Genomic DNA, 17,587 nt, shown 5'->3' with positions numbered 1-17,587 from the left:
TGGACAGGCAGACATGGACAGGCAGAGATGGACAGGCAGAGATGGAGACGCAGAGATGGACAGGCAGACATGGATGGACACGGGGAGATGGAGACGCAGACATTGACACGCAGACATGGACAGGCAGACATGGACAGGCAGAGATGGAGACGCAGAGATGGACAGGCAGACATGGACACGGGGAGATGGAGACGCAGACATTGACACGCAGACATGGACACGCAGACATGGACAGGCAGACATGGACAGGCAGACATGGACAGGCAGAGATGGACAGGCAGAGATGGACAGGCAGACATGGACACGCAGAGATGGACAGGCAGACATGGACACGGGGAGATGGATAAGCAGACATGGATACTCAGAGATGGACACGCAGACATGGACAGGCAGACATGGACACGCAGAGAGGGACAGGCAGAGAGGGACAGGCAGACATGGACAGGCAGACATGGACAGGCAGACATGGACACGGAGAGATGGAGACGCAGAGATGGACAGGCAGACATGGACACGGAGAGATGGATACGCAGACATGGATACGCAGAGATGGACACGCAGACATGGACACGCAGACATGGACACGCAGAGATGGAGACACAGAGATGGAGACGCAGGGATGGACAGGCAGCCATAGACACGGGGAGATAGATACACAGAGATGGACACGCAGACATGGACAGGCAGACATGGACACGCAGAGAGGGACAGGCAGAGAGGGACAGGCAGAGAGGGACAGGCAGACATGGACAGGCAGACATGGACACGCAGAGATGGACAGGCAGACATGGACACGGAGAGATGGACACGCAGAGATGGACAGGCAGACATGGACACGGAGAGATGGAGACGCAGACATGGACACGCAGACATGGATACGCAGAGATGGACACGCAGACATGGACAGGCAGACATGGACACGCAGAGAGGGACAGGCAGACATGGACAGGCAGACATTCTCTGCCTATGTATCTCTGCCTATGTATCTCTGCCTATGTATCGCTGCCTATGTATCGCTGCCTATGTATCGCTGCCTGTCCATTTCTGCCTGTCCATCTCTGCCTATCCATCTCTGCCTGTCCATGTCTGCGTGTCCATGTCTGCGTGTCCATGTCTGCCTGTCCATGTATGCGTGTCCATGTATGCGTGTCCATGTCTGCGTATCCATCTCTCCGTGTCCATGTCTGCCTGTCCATCTCTGCGTCTCCATCTCTGCCTGTCCATCTCTGCCTGTCCCTCTATGTCTGTCCCTCTATGCCTGTCCCTCTCTGCCTGTCCATGTCTGCCTATCCATGTCTGCGTATCCATCTCTGCGTCTCCATCTCTGCGTCTCCATCTCTGCGTCTCTATCTCTGCGTCTCCATCTCTGCCTGTCCATGTCTGCGTGTCCATCTCTGCGTATCCATGTCTGCGTATCTATCTCCCCGTGTCCATGTCTGCCTGTCCATCTCTGCGTCTCCATCTCTGCCTGTCCATCTCTGCCTGTCCATGTCTGCCTGTCCATCTCTGCCTGTCCATGTCTGCCTGTCCATCTCTGCCTGTCCATCTCTGCCTGTCCATGTCTGCGTGTCAATCTCTGCCTGTCCATGTCTGCGTGTCCATGTATGCGTGTCCATGTCTGCGTATCCATCTCCCCGTGTCCATGTCTGCCTGTCCATGTCTGCGTATCCATGTCTGCGTGTCCGTGTCTGCGTGTCCATCTCTGCGTATCCATGTCTGCGTATCCATCTCTCCATGCCCATGTCTGCCTGTCCATCTCTGCCTGTCCATGTCTGCCTGTTAATGTCTGCGTGTCCATGTCTGCGTGTCAATGTCTGCGTCTCCATCTCCCCGTGTCCATGTCTGCCTGTCCATCTCTGCGTCTCCATCTCTGCCTGTCCATGTCTGCCTGTCCATGTCTGCGTGTCAATGTCTGCGTATCCATCTCCCCGTGTCCATGTCTGCCTGTCCATCTCTGCGTCTCCATCTCTGCCTGTCCATCTCTGCCTGTCCATGTCTGCCTGTCCATCTCTGCCTGTCCATCTCTGCCTGTCCATCTCTGCATGTCCATCTCTGCCTGTCCATGTCTGCGTGTCCATGTATGCCTGTCCATGTCTGCGTATCCATCTCCCCGTGTCCATGTCTGCCTGTCAACCTCTGCGTCTCCATCTCTGCCTGTCCATGTCTGCGTGTCCATCTCTGCGTATCCATGTCTGCGTATCCATCTCCCCGTGTCCATGTCTGCCTGTCCATCTCTGCGTCTCCATCTCTGCCTGTCCATGTCTGCCTGTCCATCTCTGCCTGTCCATGTCTGCGTGTCCATCTCTGCCTGTCCATGTCTGCGTGTCCATGTATGCGCGTCCATGTCTGCGTATCCATCTCCCCGTGTCCATGTCTGCCTGTCCATCTCTGCATCTCCATCTCTGCGTGTCCATGTCTGCCTGTCCATCTCTGCTTGTCCATCTCTGCCTGTCCATGTCTGCGTGTCCATGTCTGCGTGTCAATGTCTGCGTCTCCATCGCCCCGTGTCCATGTCTGCCTGTCCATCTCTGCGTCTCCATCTCTGCCTGTCCATGTCTGCCTGTCCATCTCTGCCTGTCCATGTCTGCGTGTCCATCTCTGCCTGTCCATGTCTGCGTGTCCATGTATGCGCGTCCATGTCTGCGTATCCATCTCCCCGTGTCCATGTCTGCCTGTCCATCTCTGCATCTCCATCTCTGCGTGTCCATGTCTGCCTGTCCATCTCTGCTTGTCCATCTCTGCCTGTCCATGTCTGCCTGTCCATGTCTGCGTGTCCATGTCTGCGTGTCAATGTCTGCGTCTCCATCGCCCCGTGTCCATGTCTGCCTGTCCATCTCTGCGTCTCCATCTCTGCCTGTCCATCTCTGCCTGTCCATCTCTGCCTGTCCATGTCTGCCTGTCCCTCTCTGCCTGTCCATCTCTGCCTGTCTATCACGACTCTTTTTATATATATCTTTATGATAATATATCGGAATTACTCTATGTCTATATATATATATATATATATTGTGGCAATGTGAACATTGAGGTGTTGTTTCCCCAGGTTCCAGTCCGGGACTTAGGGCATGCTCATGTCCAGGGATCCTATTTAATCCTGCTAATGGATCCTGGGTGTGTCTCACTCTGGAGAGTGTGCAGACAGAGGCCTGGTGAGGCTCTGTCAGTGTGGTCTCAGCTAGGCAAGGCTGAGGGGCCACGAGGCTATGCAATAGCCTGGACTTTGGGGGACTCAGCGACACCCAGGAACAAGCATTGAAAGGTCAGAGTCAGGAGGACTGCTAGACCACAACCCCCTCCAAAGGTACTGCATTTGTTACAGCCTGAGGGCTGGTGGACTGTATGTCTGGGGTAAGCCGCACCTGGTTCCATGTGTGAACGCTATCGTATAGCCGAGTTAGGGATACGATGTTTATTATGTTTAGGTAGAGCCCAGCCGGGCAGGCTTTTGTTTTATGCCATGTTGTGTATGAAGAGTGTAAAATAAATTGCACTGTTTGGACCTGAAACCCAGTGGTTATGAAGATCCTTGTGAGAATGACCCCCGAATGAGAGGCGATCCCTTACAATATATATATATATATATAAATATATTTATGTGTATCTCTATATCTGTTTCTATGTGTATATATATGCCAGTCCGTGAACATATATTTATATATATATAGTAATATATACACAAAGAAACATATATAATGATATATATCATTTACACTAAAATATATGTGTATATATATATATAAATAGAATATATATTTATATATATATATTTATATATACACTATTTGACAGATATATACAGATATTTATATATGTGTCATATATAAGCATCTGTATATTTATTGAGTAGGGCTTATTATTCATATTCGTTGGTGGTATAGTGTTAATAATTGTACTTTTGATAAAAATCATTTATTGTTTTTTATTCTCATTTCGTTGGTGGTTTTTGTGGCAGCATGCTTATTACATACATACTTACCTGATTTGAGCATCCAGCGGCGTCATCCAGACTCTCCGCCTCCTTCCAGCGATGCTGGCGTCTTCTCTTCCGGGTGTATGCGATGACGTCATCGACGCAGGCGCATTGAGGATGGAGCGGTCGAGCGAGCGGCCGCCTCTCAGTGCGCCTGCGCCGATTGAAGACAGGTACGGCGCAGGCGCGAGATTTCAAATTCTAACAGCGCCAGCAGAGAACGATTCCCTTCCCTGGCCCTGTCAATCAGAATGCAGAGGGGGCGTCATTACGATCGGAGGATGCGGCTGCTACCAGCAAGTAGCCGCCCTACTTGCTGGTAGCAAGGTAATTAGCATATTTCAAAAATCGATTTTTAGCTAATTCTACTGAACGAAAATCATTAATTAGCTTATGTATGCTGAGATCGCACTATAGGGATTATTAGTAAAGAAAAAAATAAACGGTTTAATGGGGTGACAGAAGCCCTTTAAGGGGTTAAAGATGACCTTTCATGTTTTTTTTTAGTTTAGATAAATACCTTTCCTTGCGGGTACCCCAAACCCCCCCTCCCCCTGATGCTGCCACCCTGCCTGTTTTTTTCAAATATCGCTCCTACGCCCCACTGTGCCCACCTGCAGTTTTCCCACTCAGTATGTTAATACTGAGCATTGGTACAGGGAGGAGACGCCAGGGTTTCTCAATTGGCTTCTCCTTCTCCCTGGCTGTGCCACGATACAATTGATTGTTCAGTGAGTTTAGTGCTGTCTACTAGATAATCAAAATATCTAAGGGTAAAACGCATTGGGATTTGCAAAGAGTCCATAAGGTGTCAGTAAAACTGCATGTGTATGAGAGCCTTGTTTAATGAAGTATACGGAAAGTTGTTTTATTTATGTATTTCATTATTTGCAATACGTAAGTAATAAAATCACTAGGCCATTTTAACAAATTATATTGAATTTGCATAAAATCCAGAAATAATCAGAAATTTAAGGCCGTGTCTTGAAAGTTTAATCTTTCCTTTATTGTTTTGTTTTGTCTATTTACAAATATTTATGCTAATTCTCTTTCCACTTGACTTACAAATATCAGCAAGTTTTATAGCTAATTATTTCTTTCCTTTTTGTAAACCTTGAATTAATCTGTAAATATTAACCTTCCATTACATTTTGAATATTTACTTTAATGTATCCAAGTGATGACATGCAAATGAATGTAGCAAGTATGCAAACTAACAAAACCTTTCAGAACAGGTTCATGCATTTAGCATGACTGTGCAGAAACAATAAAAACTGTCATATTACTTATAGAGGTTCACATATATGATACTATCAACTCCTAAAACCTGTAAAATTATTTAGAAAATGGAAAGTAAAAAAAACTGCTATAATCATGAATATCAATTTACATTTATGGTAAATTCACAAAACTTCTGATATTTCAATTTCTATGAATGAGGTTTTCATCTGCTATCTGTTGTATACATTGTATAGTACAGCATATCGAGCCGCAGAGGAGGCGTGGTGGCAGGAGGTGGAGAGGATGGGAGTGGTGGTGGTGACAAGTTGACAACTAGGCTGGTTGTAGTCCTCACGGTGGCCAATCCCTCTCCGCGCTTGCAGTACTGGAGGGGCACACCCTTTTTCCCCCAGGGCACACACTATTTTTTTTAAGCTCCTGCCTGGTGGCTCTTGATGTTAGGTACATGGGTGAAAGGCTGAAGGCAGGTGGAGAGGCCAGTGGATGAATGGTAGAGTCAAAGACCAGGCTCATTTAGTTATGTCTCTCTTTTCTGAGTACATGATAGGTACACAGCAGGTATCCCCCTAAGGTTGTATTTACAAGGTGGCATGATGAGTCCCTCTCTAAATCCTCTTTGCAATCTTCCAAAATTACTTTAGGTGTGGGGTGCCCATTTCCTTAGATCTGGATGGCCAGTCCATCTAGGAAGTGTGGTGGGTTCCATAGGCAATTAACCCTTTCCATGTGTAGTTGTCATGACCGGCGTACGCAAAGGGAGGGAAATGGGAAGGCCCTGTCCAAGGGAAAGGGAAAGGTGGTGACCCCTGACTCACCTTGAGGCTGGCACCTGACTGCCCTGACGTCCCTAGACTAAACCCTGGCTTTCCCTAAGATGAGCCCTGTGTAGTGAACGGGGCGGTGGGAACACTAGTCCGCACCACTGACACTAAAAGGAAAACACCAAGGAGAGGACAGACAACACAGACAAAACATAAAATCCAAGGTGGACGACAACAGCAGACAACAAAAGTCCAACAGGGATCCGGAGGGTAATGTTCTGGAACAACAACCAGGGAACACAACTACACAGCTCCAGTGGGTCAGTATAGAAGTCCAGGCAGGAAGCTCTATATCTGGCAACCAGAGAAGTGGGAGAGGGGAATATAAGGAGGTTGGGATTGCTGGACAAGAAACAGCTGAGGAGAAGGAGCTACGGATCCCTGAGTGAGCCAAAAAGGGTTGCAAGGCAAACCCAGAAAGCTACCATTAAGAATCAGCCCTATCTTTATACATAGAGCGCGCAGCCACCCGCTGCGACTTCCTGACCCCGGGTATAACGGAGTCAGGGGTGGCTCTTGACACCCCTAGTGTCTATTGCCAGAAATATGCATTTACCTTACTGTCTCAGTCCAAACACAGCCTTTAAATGGTTTTCAGCCTGGTTCCTTCTCTCTTGGAGTAATCTTTAGCAAGGTCCTTTCTGGCAGTTTTACACACACAGGAATGGTGTTTTCCTGGATGAGGCTCACCAAATTAGGCCTTGACTCTGCTCAGCAACTAGGAGATGGAGCCATAAGACTGTCAGTGTTAACTATCTCCTTCCTATAAATCACCTTTTGTGATTCACAATGCACAAGTAAAAGAACCATTCAAGTATTTGGGTAATAAAGCAGAATGCTAACGCATTAGCAGTGATCCACTACAATATTAAACTTTTAGCAGTGATCCACTGGGTCACTCCAATAGGTTATACAAAGCTAGGGTTGAGTGAACCATTGGAAGTTCGGGTTCGCTGGGCTCGGCCGAACTTCAGGTCAAAGTTCGGGTTCGGGACCCGAACTTCACCTGAAATTCACCCAAACCCGGATCCCATTTAAGTCAATGGGGGCCCGAACCTCACTTTATTATCACCGCAGGTCCTTTTATCTTCATTCAGCAGGACCTGACGTCACCGCAAGTCCTTTTGCAGGTCCTGAAGAAAAGAAAATACCGGCTTCGCGATCAAGTTGATAAGGTGAGTTTTTTTTTTTTAACCCCTCAGTAGACATTTTATTTAGCATTCTGTTTTAAGAATGCTATTATTTTCCATTATAATAAAATCGCTCAACTCTATACAAAACAACAATATTTATAAAGAACAATTGATAAGATAGACTCATGCACAGACACAACCATGTTATGGCCATGTACAGGATCATATTTAAAGTTTATGCTGCCCTAGGTACTAAAACACCTCTATGGATGGGGAGGTCATCTTTGAATCTTGTTAAGGCTACTTTCACACTAGCATTTGGTGCGGATCCACCATGGATCTGCACAGACAGATCCATTCAGGTAATACAAACGTCTGCATCCGTTCAGAACGGAGCCATTTGTATTATCTGTAACATTGCCAAGAAAGTCAATGGAGGACGGATCCGTTTTCTCTTGTGCCAGATTGATCTTTTTTCATTCAGAATGCATAAGGGCAAAACTGATCCGTTTTGGACCGCTTGTTAGAGCCCTGAATGGATCTCACAAACGGAAAGCCGAAACGCCAGTGTGAAAGTAGCCTAAATCTGTTTTTACAATATGCGATCTAAAAATTAAATAAATAAATTACATCCTTCCTGTTTTGCATTGTACATTATAAAAAATTCCTCCATCTCCAAAAGGTGCAGAGTTTGATTGTCAGTATGGTGGGATTTGGGGTGTGGGTTGTTCAACAAATGGAGGGAAAAAACAACTTTTAACTCAATGTAATAGTGTAAAAGCAGTAGGTGTGGAACCACTGTAAACAAATATTGTTCATAGACAGCTCATCCATATACTCCAAGGATCCCTGCTGCTCAGACTTCATTTGTGAATGAACCACACAATACAAGAATAAGTGTCCAGTGTCATGAGGACCCTACGATTGGGGCTTTATTCACACATAAATACATAACCATACAAGTAGCCAAAAGACAGTCCAAACATTCTGCATTCTGCAATTCTTTATAGTGTGGAACCACTGTGTCAATCAACAGATTAGACTTTGGATTAATCCTAAGGGTGTTGTCATAAATAAGGTAGGGAACAGTGCAGCCCTGTACTGCATCCGCACCACTGTCCTTAGTAGAGATGAGCAAATTTTTAAAAAATATGATTCGCTGGTTTGCCGAATCTTTCGGGAAAAATTTGGTTTGATACGAATAGATTTGCGGTGAATTACGTAAAAAAACCTGCTATTTCTTGGCTGCTGAGAGCCTTTATAGTGGTGTAGAACACTGTACCTTGTAGTAACATGCATATATGGAGTCTGCTTTGGTAGTGAAATAATACTGTGAGTCCGTATGGCATGCAGATGACAGGCGTCGCTCATAGAATCACCGCACACTTCACTTATTAGGGCAGTCACTGGGCCAAAACTGACCAAATAACTCAAGTATGAACTCAACCTTAAAGGTCGATGTTAGCGCCAAGAAGAAGTGCACTCCTTTTACACCGTCGCCAGCTGATTCCACATAGATGTCTACATAACCTGTTCTATTAAACGCAAATACAAGTAGAGCCCCCCCGGACAGAGTGGAGGGGGTGTCAGCAGTAAGTTTGTGTTGATGTCACTGATTAATTTGCTTCCTCTGATCCGTCAGAACAATAACCCACAAAAAAAAGATCCTGTCTGTGGAGCATATGCCTTCACTCGGTCAGCATTTGCTAAATAATCCATCAGTATTGCTAATGCCCAAAAAAAACAGGAGTGGATGTAAAACAGAGATGACACGTGAATAGAATATTTGCATGTCTTCTGTGTTTTGTACCCACTCCTGCTTTTGGCTATCAAATCATAAGCCAATTCTAATGGGACCACACAGCTGCTACACAGACAGGATCCATTGTGCATCTCATTTTTCCTTCCTTCTGACAGATCAGAAAAAAGATCAAATAAATGATGATGTCAGACAGGCCGAAAGCCAAAATAGTGGACTAGTCATGAAGTGGGGAGGGTGGGAACAGCATGAGAAGTCCACAGAGTGGACCTTTGACATAGTGGTGAGGTGGAAGCAGCATGAGGAGACCACAGAGTGGCCCAATGAGAGGTTCTGGAGTTAGTAGCAATATGAGGCGGCCACCGAGGGGCACAATGACAGAGTCTGGAGGTGGTGGCCGTATGAGGAGGCCACCGAGTGGCAAATAAACCGAGTCTGGAGGTGGCAGCATCAGGAGAAAGCCACCGAGTGGCACAATAACAGAGTCTGGAGTTGGCAGCAGTATGAGGAGGCCACCGAGTGGAACAATGACAGAGTCTGGAGTTGGAAGCAGTATGAGGAGGCCACCGCGTGGCACAATGACCGAGTCTGGAGGTGGCAGAATCAGGAGAAAGCCACAGAGTGGCACAACAACAGAGTCTGGAGTTGGCAGCAGTATGAGGAGGCCACTGAGTGGCTCAATGATAGAGTCTGGAGTTGGCAGCAGTACGGGGAGGCCACCGAGTGGTACAATGACAGAGTCTGGAGTTGGCAGCAGTATGAGGAGGCCACCGAGTGGCACAATGACTGAGTCTGGAGGTGGCTGCATCAAGAGAAAGCCAGCGAGTGGCACAATGACAGAGTCTGGAGGTGGCGGATGCAGTAACAGCATCAGGAGAAGGGCACTGAGTGGCACATTGACAGAGTCTGGAGGTGGCGGCTGCAGCAGCAGCAATATGAGAATGCCACCGAGTGGCACAATGACAGAGTCTGGAGGTGGCGGCAGCATAAGGAGGTTGTCATTGTTTTCATGTACTTTTTGTATATTTGTTGTATCATAATATATATTTTCCTCAAACTTTCAGACGTCACACAACGTCACACGACCTCACATCATGAGTAGGCAAAAGAGTGGCACAATGATTGAGTCTGAAGGTGGCGGCAGCATCAGGAGGACTCAGAGTGGCACAATGACAGAGTGTGGAGGTGGCAGCAGCATCAGGAGGCCACAGAGTGGCACAATGAAAGAGTCTGGAGGTGGCAGCAGCATCAGGGGGTTGTCATTGTTTTCATGTACTTTTTGTATATTTGTTGTTTCATAATATATTTTCTTCACACTTTCAGACATCACACAACGTCATTTGGTCCATACAGCAAAAGGAGTTTTTCAGTCACCCATCAATTTTACCCCCCAATTTTTTTTTTGAAAGACCAAATTTCAGCAAGAACTTCATTTAGTTCATACAGCAAAAGGAGTTTTGCAGTCACCCATCCACATTACTGAAATAAAACACTTTGAAAGAGTGGCACAACGACAGAGTCTGGAGGTGACAGCAGCATGAGTAGGCCACAGAGTGGCACAATGACCGAGTCTGGAGGTGGCAGCAGCATAAGTAGATAAAAAAGAAAAAAAAAAACTGGAACTGCTTGTTCCTTTTTTGGCGCTGCTAGGCTGGATATATCCTGCCACAAAACCGACAAAAGCAGGTGAACCAATCCCCTCAATTTCCCACTCTCCTTTTTTAGGGGTAACAAGGAGCACAGGTGCCATTCCAAAAAAACACCAACAAATAACAAAATACTTCAGACCAACACCAACAAAAAGAAAACTAGACGGAGATGAAAGAGAGGAGGAGTCCAAAAAAGGGAAATTAAAGTAACTAGAAAAAAGAAGAAAACAATTCCTTTTTTTAAAAATACAACCATCAAAATATTCAATCTGTCCGCATACCAATTTAATAAGCATGAGACCAGCCTACTGCAAAAAGGACTCTCCTTCTGCCCATATAATAAAGTCAACCCCTTTGAGCTTTTTATCGATATTCAAAAGTTTAGAAGAAATTTAACAATAAAAAGACACTTCACAATGTAAAACCCCATATCACAGAAGCATAACATGAACCTAACAGATCAGGAGTACAGGCATATAGATGTACACCCAAAATCCAACTTTTTCCCGTCATATAGTCAAGGGCACTGTATACCCACTTTTTTCGACTTAATCTCGGCCGATCTAAAGATGGTAACCAACGAACCAGTGACTTATAACTATAATGGCAATTTAACAAAATCGATAAAAATAGCCTTGAACACGCTTAAAAACAACCGAGATATAATCATTTGCCCTGCTGACAAAGGGGGGGCAATAGTTATCCAGAACTACACCGAGTACGAAAACGAGGCCCAAAGGATCCTAAGCGACACCGAATACTACTCAAAAATATGCCATAATCCCTTTACAGATGTAAACATTAGGCTAACCAACCTAGTGAAAGAGGCTCATAGTAAAGGTTATATAAATATAAAAGAAAAGAACTTCCTTCTACCCAAAATCCTGTGCAACCCATATTTTTATCACCTCCCAAAAATTCACAAGAATAAAGACAATCCCCCAGGCAGGCCCATTGTTTCCAACACCAAATGTGCGACAAGCAACCTATCCCAATATATGGATCTTCACTTACAGCCATATGTCAAGAACTTGCCCACTTACCTACATGACTCCAGTCAGCTCATCCGTGAACTAAAAGCTATAAACTGGGAAGAAACATACGCCTTTCTTACTATGGATGTCACGTCATTATATACGAACATCAAGCACGATCTAGGCCTTCGGTGCATCCAATCAGTGTTAGAAAGGAATATCAGCCTAAAATCATCCCAAGTCTCCTTTTTGCTACAAAGCCTACAGTTCATACTAGAGAACAACTATTTTATATATAATGGAGACATCTACCACCAGTGTAAGGGGACCGCTATGGGGACACGAGTAGCTCCGTCTTTCGCTAATTTATTCATGGGGGAGTTTGAAGAGCTACACATAACCAAGCATTCAACCTACAAAAATAAAATTATCTTTTTCAAGAGATATATCGATGATATATTTATTATATGGGATGGGGACGAACTCTCTGCCAAAACCTTCTGCCAATCCCTGAACGAAACAGATTGGGGCATAACTTTCACTCTCAACTTCAATAGAACGGAGATCGAATTCCTAGATATAGTCATCCAGAGCCACAACAACACCATATCCCTAAAAACATACTTCAAACCGGTAGACAGCAACAGTTATATCCACTATTCTAGTTTTCACCATAAAAAATGGCTACAGAATATACCATATAGCCAGTTTAAACGAATAAGACGTAATTGCACATACAAAGAAGACTTTATACAACAAACAGACACTATCCGTAAACGTTTTTCCGCAAAAAAATATCCGGCCAAACTGATAAAAAATGCTTTGAAAAAAAGCTCCATCGTGTCCCAGGAGGAATGTCTAACCACAACCTCCAAAAAACAAGAAAAGCAAGACCGCCTTAACTTCATCAACCAGTACAGCACGTCAAATGGGCACATCAAGAAAATTCTAGCCAAACATTGGCATATATTACTTCAAGATCCATACCTCTCAAAATACCTATCTCCCAAACCAATCATTACATATAGACGAGCCCCAACGATAAAAAGCATCCTGGCCCCAAGCAAACCTAGACAACATAATGAACCACAAAACAAATCCAATAAAACTGCGGCACAGAATTCGGGCAGCTACAAATGCCGGCCCAAGCGATGTCTATGCTGTAAAACAATTACCCATAATCAAACCACATTCATGTCAAACCGTAACAAAACATCCTTCCCCATCAAACAATATATGACGTGCCAGTCTTCTTATGTTATATATCTAATTGAGTGTAGTTGCGGCTTGCAGTATGTGGGGCGCACGACACAGGAGCTACACTGTCGACTAAATCAACATAGATATAATATACAACAGTTATACCAGAAACACAGTCAAGACACTGTGCGGTAAACTTAGAAAAACAAGAACACCCAATAAAAATCACCCCCATAGAACACATACCCGCTAACCCCTTCAATCGGTTTGACACCTTGCAAAAACGGGAGGTCTTCTGGATATACCAATTAGATACGCTAACACCTCATGGTCTCAATGAACTGAGCGAAACAGTACTTTAATTTAATAACATATCAGCCACTATTACAACCCATTTAAATTTTTCACAATATACCCCTATTGTAAGCTATGAACGTACTAGAGGTTCCCATCCCATCACCCCCACACTTACTAATTTTATCCCTTATCTTTTTTATATATATATATATATATATATATATATATATATATATATATATATATATATATAGTACAGACCAAAAGTTTGGACACACCTTCTCATTCAAAGAGTTTTCTTTATTTTCATGACTATGAAGGCATCAAAACTATGAATTAACACATGTGGAATTATATACATAACAAACAAGTGTGAAACAACTGAAAATATGTCATATTCTATGTTCTTCAAAGTAGCCACCTTTTGCTTTGATTACTGCTTTGCACACTCTTGGCATTCTCTTTTGAGCTTCAAGAGGTAGTCCCCTGAAATGGTCTTCCAACAGTCTTGAAGGAGTTCCCAGAGATGCTTAGCACTTGTTGGCCCTTTTGCCTTCACTCTGCGGTCCAGCTCACTCCAAACCATCTCGATTGGGTTCAGGTGCGGTGACTGTGGAGGCCAGGTCATCTGGCGCAGCACCCCATCACTCTCCTTCATGGTCAAATAGCCCTTACTTTCAAAGTTTTCCCAATTTTTCGGCTGACTGACTGACCTTCATTTCTTAAAGTAATGATGGCCACTCATTTTTCTTTACGTAGCTGCTTTTTTCTTGCCATAATACAAATTCTAACAGTCTATTCAGTAGGACTATCAGCTGTGTATCCACCTGACTTCTCCTCAACGCCACTGATGGTCCCAACCCCATCTATAAGGCAAGAAATCCCACTTATTAAACCTGACAGGGCACACCTGTGAAGTGAAAACCATTTCAGGGGACTACCTCTTGAAGCTCATCAAGAGAATGCCAAGAGTGTGCAAAGCAGTAATCAAAGCTAAAGGTGGCTACTTTGAAGAACCTAGAATATGACATATTTTCAGTTGTTTCACACTTGTTTGTTATGTATATAATTCCACATGTGTTAATTCATAGTTTTGATGCCTTCAGTGTGAATCTACAATTTTCATAGTCATGAAAATAAAGAAAACTTTTTGAATGAGAAGGTGTGTCCAAACTTTTGGTCTGTACTGTATATTTTGGTGTCATAAAAATCCCCCCCCTTTTTATTATGCCATATATTTTATATGTTAATTCCTTTATCTTCATGGTATTTCCTCTCTTTTTATTCTTTGTATTTATTTGATCTCTTTTATATAATGCTAGATTGCCGAAATATCCATGTGGTTCTCTTTTTTATTCAAAATTTTGTGTTTTATGTATAGTATTAGTGCCACACAGGTGCTGTGTCTCCCCTCCCCCCCTTATGTTTAATGTCACACTTATATGCTTGCTCCGAACGCACTGACACTTAAAAGTGTCATGGAGCGCAGCATTAACTCCCCCCCCCTCCCTTCCCCTAGTCCCCGGTAACCTCCTCCGTCATTCCCTCATCGTTGGATAGCATCCAGCGGCATCTCCTTAGGTCCGCCCCGTCAGCTGACGTAGTCAGGAGGGGGGCGTGTCCCACTATTTCGGACAGATTAGCGCTTCCCAGGGCTTCATCAATGAGCAGGACCAAGTCACTCCCCTTTCTTAGTGTTACATCAGGCAAGGGGGGCGGGGCATAGTTATTTATTCTGAGAGCCGGTCGCTCTTCAGCGCTGATCTTATATATATATCATCAAGAACCCGCACAGTGCATACCCCTTTAATAGTGACCTCCACAGTGTCTGCCCCTTAAACAGTGACCTTCACAGTGCCCGCCCCTTTAACAATGACCTCCACAATGCCCACCCCTTTAACAGTGACCTCCACAGTGCCTGCACCTTTAACATTGACCACCCCTTTAACAGTGACCTTCACACTGTCCTCCCCTTTAAAAGTGACTTCCACAGTGTCTGCCCCTTTAACACTGACTTCCACAGTGCCCGCACATTTTACAGTGACCTCCACAGTGCCTGCCCCTTTAACAGTGACCTCCACAGAGGCTGCCCCTTTAACATGGACCTCCACAATGGTCGCCCCTTTAGCATTGACCTCCACAATGGCCACCCCTTTAACATTGACCTCCACAGTGGCCGCCCCTTCAACAGTGACCTCCACAGTGCCCGCCCCTTTAACAGTGACCGCATCTTTAACAGTGACCTGCACCCGGATTTGGTCCCCACTTCTCTAGTGATGAGCGAGCACCAAAGTGTTCGGGTGTTCGGTCCGAACACATTGCGATATTCGTGTGCTCGGCCGAGCACGCGAGTATAATGTAAGTCAATGGGAGACAACCAGGCACCCCCTGCTCGGATGAGGGGAGGGTGCCTGGACCATAGGAAAAGGTCTGAAAGTGATAAAAACACCTCTGAAATCGATTAGGAATAGCAGAGGGACCATGTCTTGATTAGAGATGTCCTGAACTATTCGCGGCGAACAGTTCCCGGCGAAAATCGCTTGTTCGCGTTTGCCGCGGCGGGCGAACATGTGCGATGTTCGGTCCGCCCCTATACGTCATCATTGAGCAAACTTTGACCCTGTACCCTGCACAGTCAGCAGACACAATCCAGCCAATCAGCAGCATACCCTCCCTCCCAGACCCTCCCACCTCCTATCAAAAAGCAAAGACAGCATCCATCTTAGATTCATTCGGAAGCTGCAGTGTTAGTGAGAGCAGGGACAGTGCTGCTGCTGCTGCTGCTGATTTAATAGGGAAATCATTAGCTAGGCCAGTGTTCTGTGTCCACTCCAGTCCTCAAAGACTCATCTGATCTGCTGAAAGGACAGCGTCCTGACAGCACACAAAAAAAGCCCTTTATAGGGCTAGTACATCAGTCTGCTTTTTTTTCTCTCTGTAATATAATTGCAGTTGCCTGTGTGTGTCAGGCCCACAGCGTGCACTGTGCCCACTACTGCCAGTGCCCAGTGCCACCACTCATATCTGGTGTCACAGTAGCTTGCATTTAAAACAGTAAAAAAAAAAATTCACTGTAATATAATTGCAGTTGCCTGCAAGCGTGTGTTTCAGGCCCACAGCGTGTACTGTGCCCACTACTGCCAGTGCCCAGTGCCACCACTCATATCTGGTGTCACAGTAGCTTGCATTTAAAACAGTAAAAAAAAAATTCACTGTAATATAATTGCAGTTGCCTGCAAGCGTGTGTTTCAGGCCCACAGCGTGTACTGTGCCCACTACTGCCAGTGCCCAGTGCCACCACTCATATCTGGTGTCACAGTAGCTTGCATTTAAAACAGTAAAACAATTTTTTCACTGTAATATAATTGCAGTTGCCTGCAAGCGTGTGTTTCAGGCCCACAGCGTGTACTGTGCCCACTACTGCCAGTGCCCAGTGCCACTACTCATATCTGGTGTCACAGTAGCTTGCATTTAAAACAGTAAAACAATTTTTTCACTGTAATATAATTGCAGTTGCCTGCCAGCGTGTGTGTCAGGCCCACAGCGTGTACTGTGCCCACTACTGCCAGTGCCCAGTGCCACTACTCATATCTGGTGTCACAGTAGCTTGCATTTAAAACAATAAAACAATTTGTTCACTGTAATATAATTGCAGTTGCCTGCCAGCGTGTGTGTCAGGCCCACAGCGTGTACTGTGCCGACTACTCATATCTGGTGTCACAGTAGCTTGCATTTAAAACAGTAAAACAATTTTTTCACTGTAATATAATTGCAGTTGCCTGCAAGCGTGTGTTTCAGGCCCACAGCGTGTACTGTGCCCACTACTGCCAGTGCCCAGTGCCACCACTCATATCTGGTGTCACAGTAGCTTGCATTTAAAACAGTAAAACAATTTGTTCACTGTAATATAATTGCAGTTGCCTGCCAGCGTGTGTGTCAGGCCTACAGCGTGTACTGTGCCCACTACTGCCAGTGCCCAGTGCCACCACTCATATCTGGTGTCACAGTAGCTTGCATTTAAAACAATAAAACCATTTTTTCACTGTAATATAATTGCAGTTGCCTGCCAGCGTGTGTGTCAGGCCCACAGCGTAAACTGTGCCCACTACTGCCAGTGCCCACCACTCATATCTGGTGTCACAGTAGCTTGCACGCATAGTACCACTAATCGGAAAAAAAATGACAGGCAGAGGCAGGCCAATCCGCAGGGGCCGTCCTGGTCGTGATGCTGTGATTTCCTTTAGCCCTAGAATAATGCCCAGTGTTCAGAGGCCACATACCCTGAACTTGAAAAGTTCTGAGGACATAGTTGACTGGCTAACACAGGACACCCAGTCTTTTACAGCTTCCGCTCGGAACCTTGACGCACCATCCTCCTCCAGCTCAGCTTCGGGCACCTCTCAAGTTACCACTCGCCCGCCTGCCGCCACCACCAACACTAGCACCACAGCTGCTTCACTTGATCTGTCAGAGTAGTTATTTACACATCAGTTGGAAGAAATGAGTGATGCGCAACCATTATTGCCAGAGGATGTAGATAAC

This window comes from Bufo bufo, chromosome 10, assembly GCF_905171765.1.
Source record: "Bufo bufo chromosome 10, aBufBuf1.1, whole genome shotgun sequence".
Lineage (NCBI taxonomy): Eukaryota > Metazoa > Chordata > Amphibia > Anura > Bufonidae > Bufo > Bufo bufo.
The sequence above is the reverse complement of the archived record's forward strand: the minus strand, read 5'-3'. Positions refer to the sequence as shown.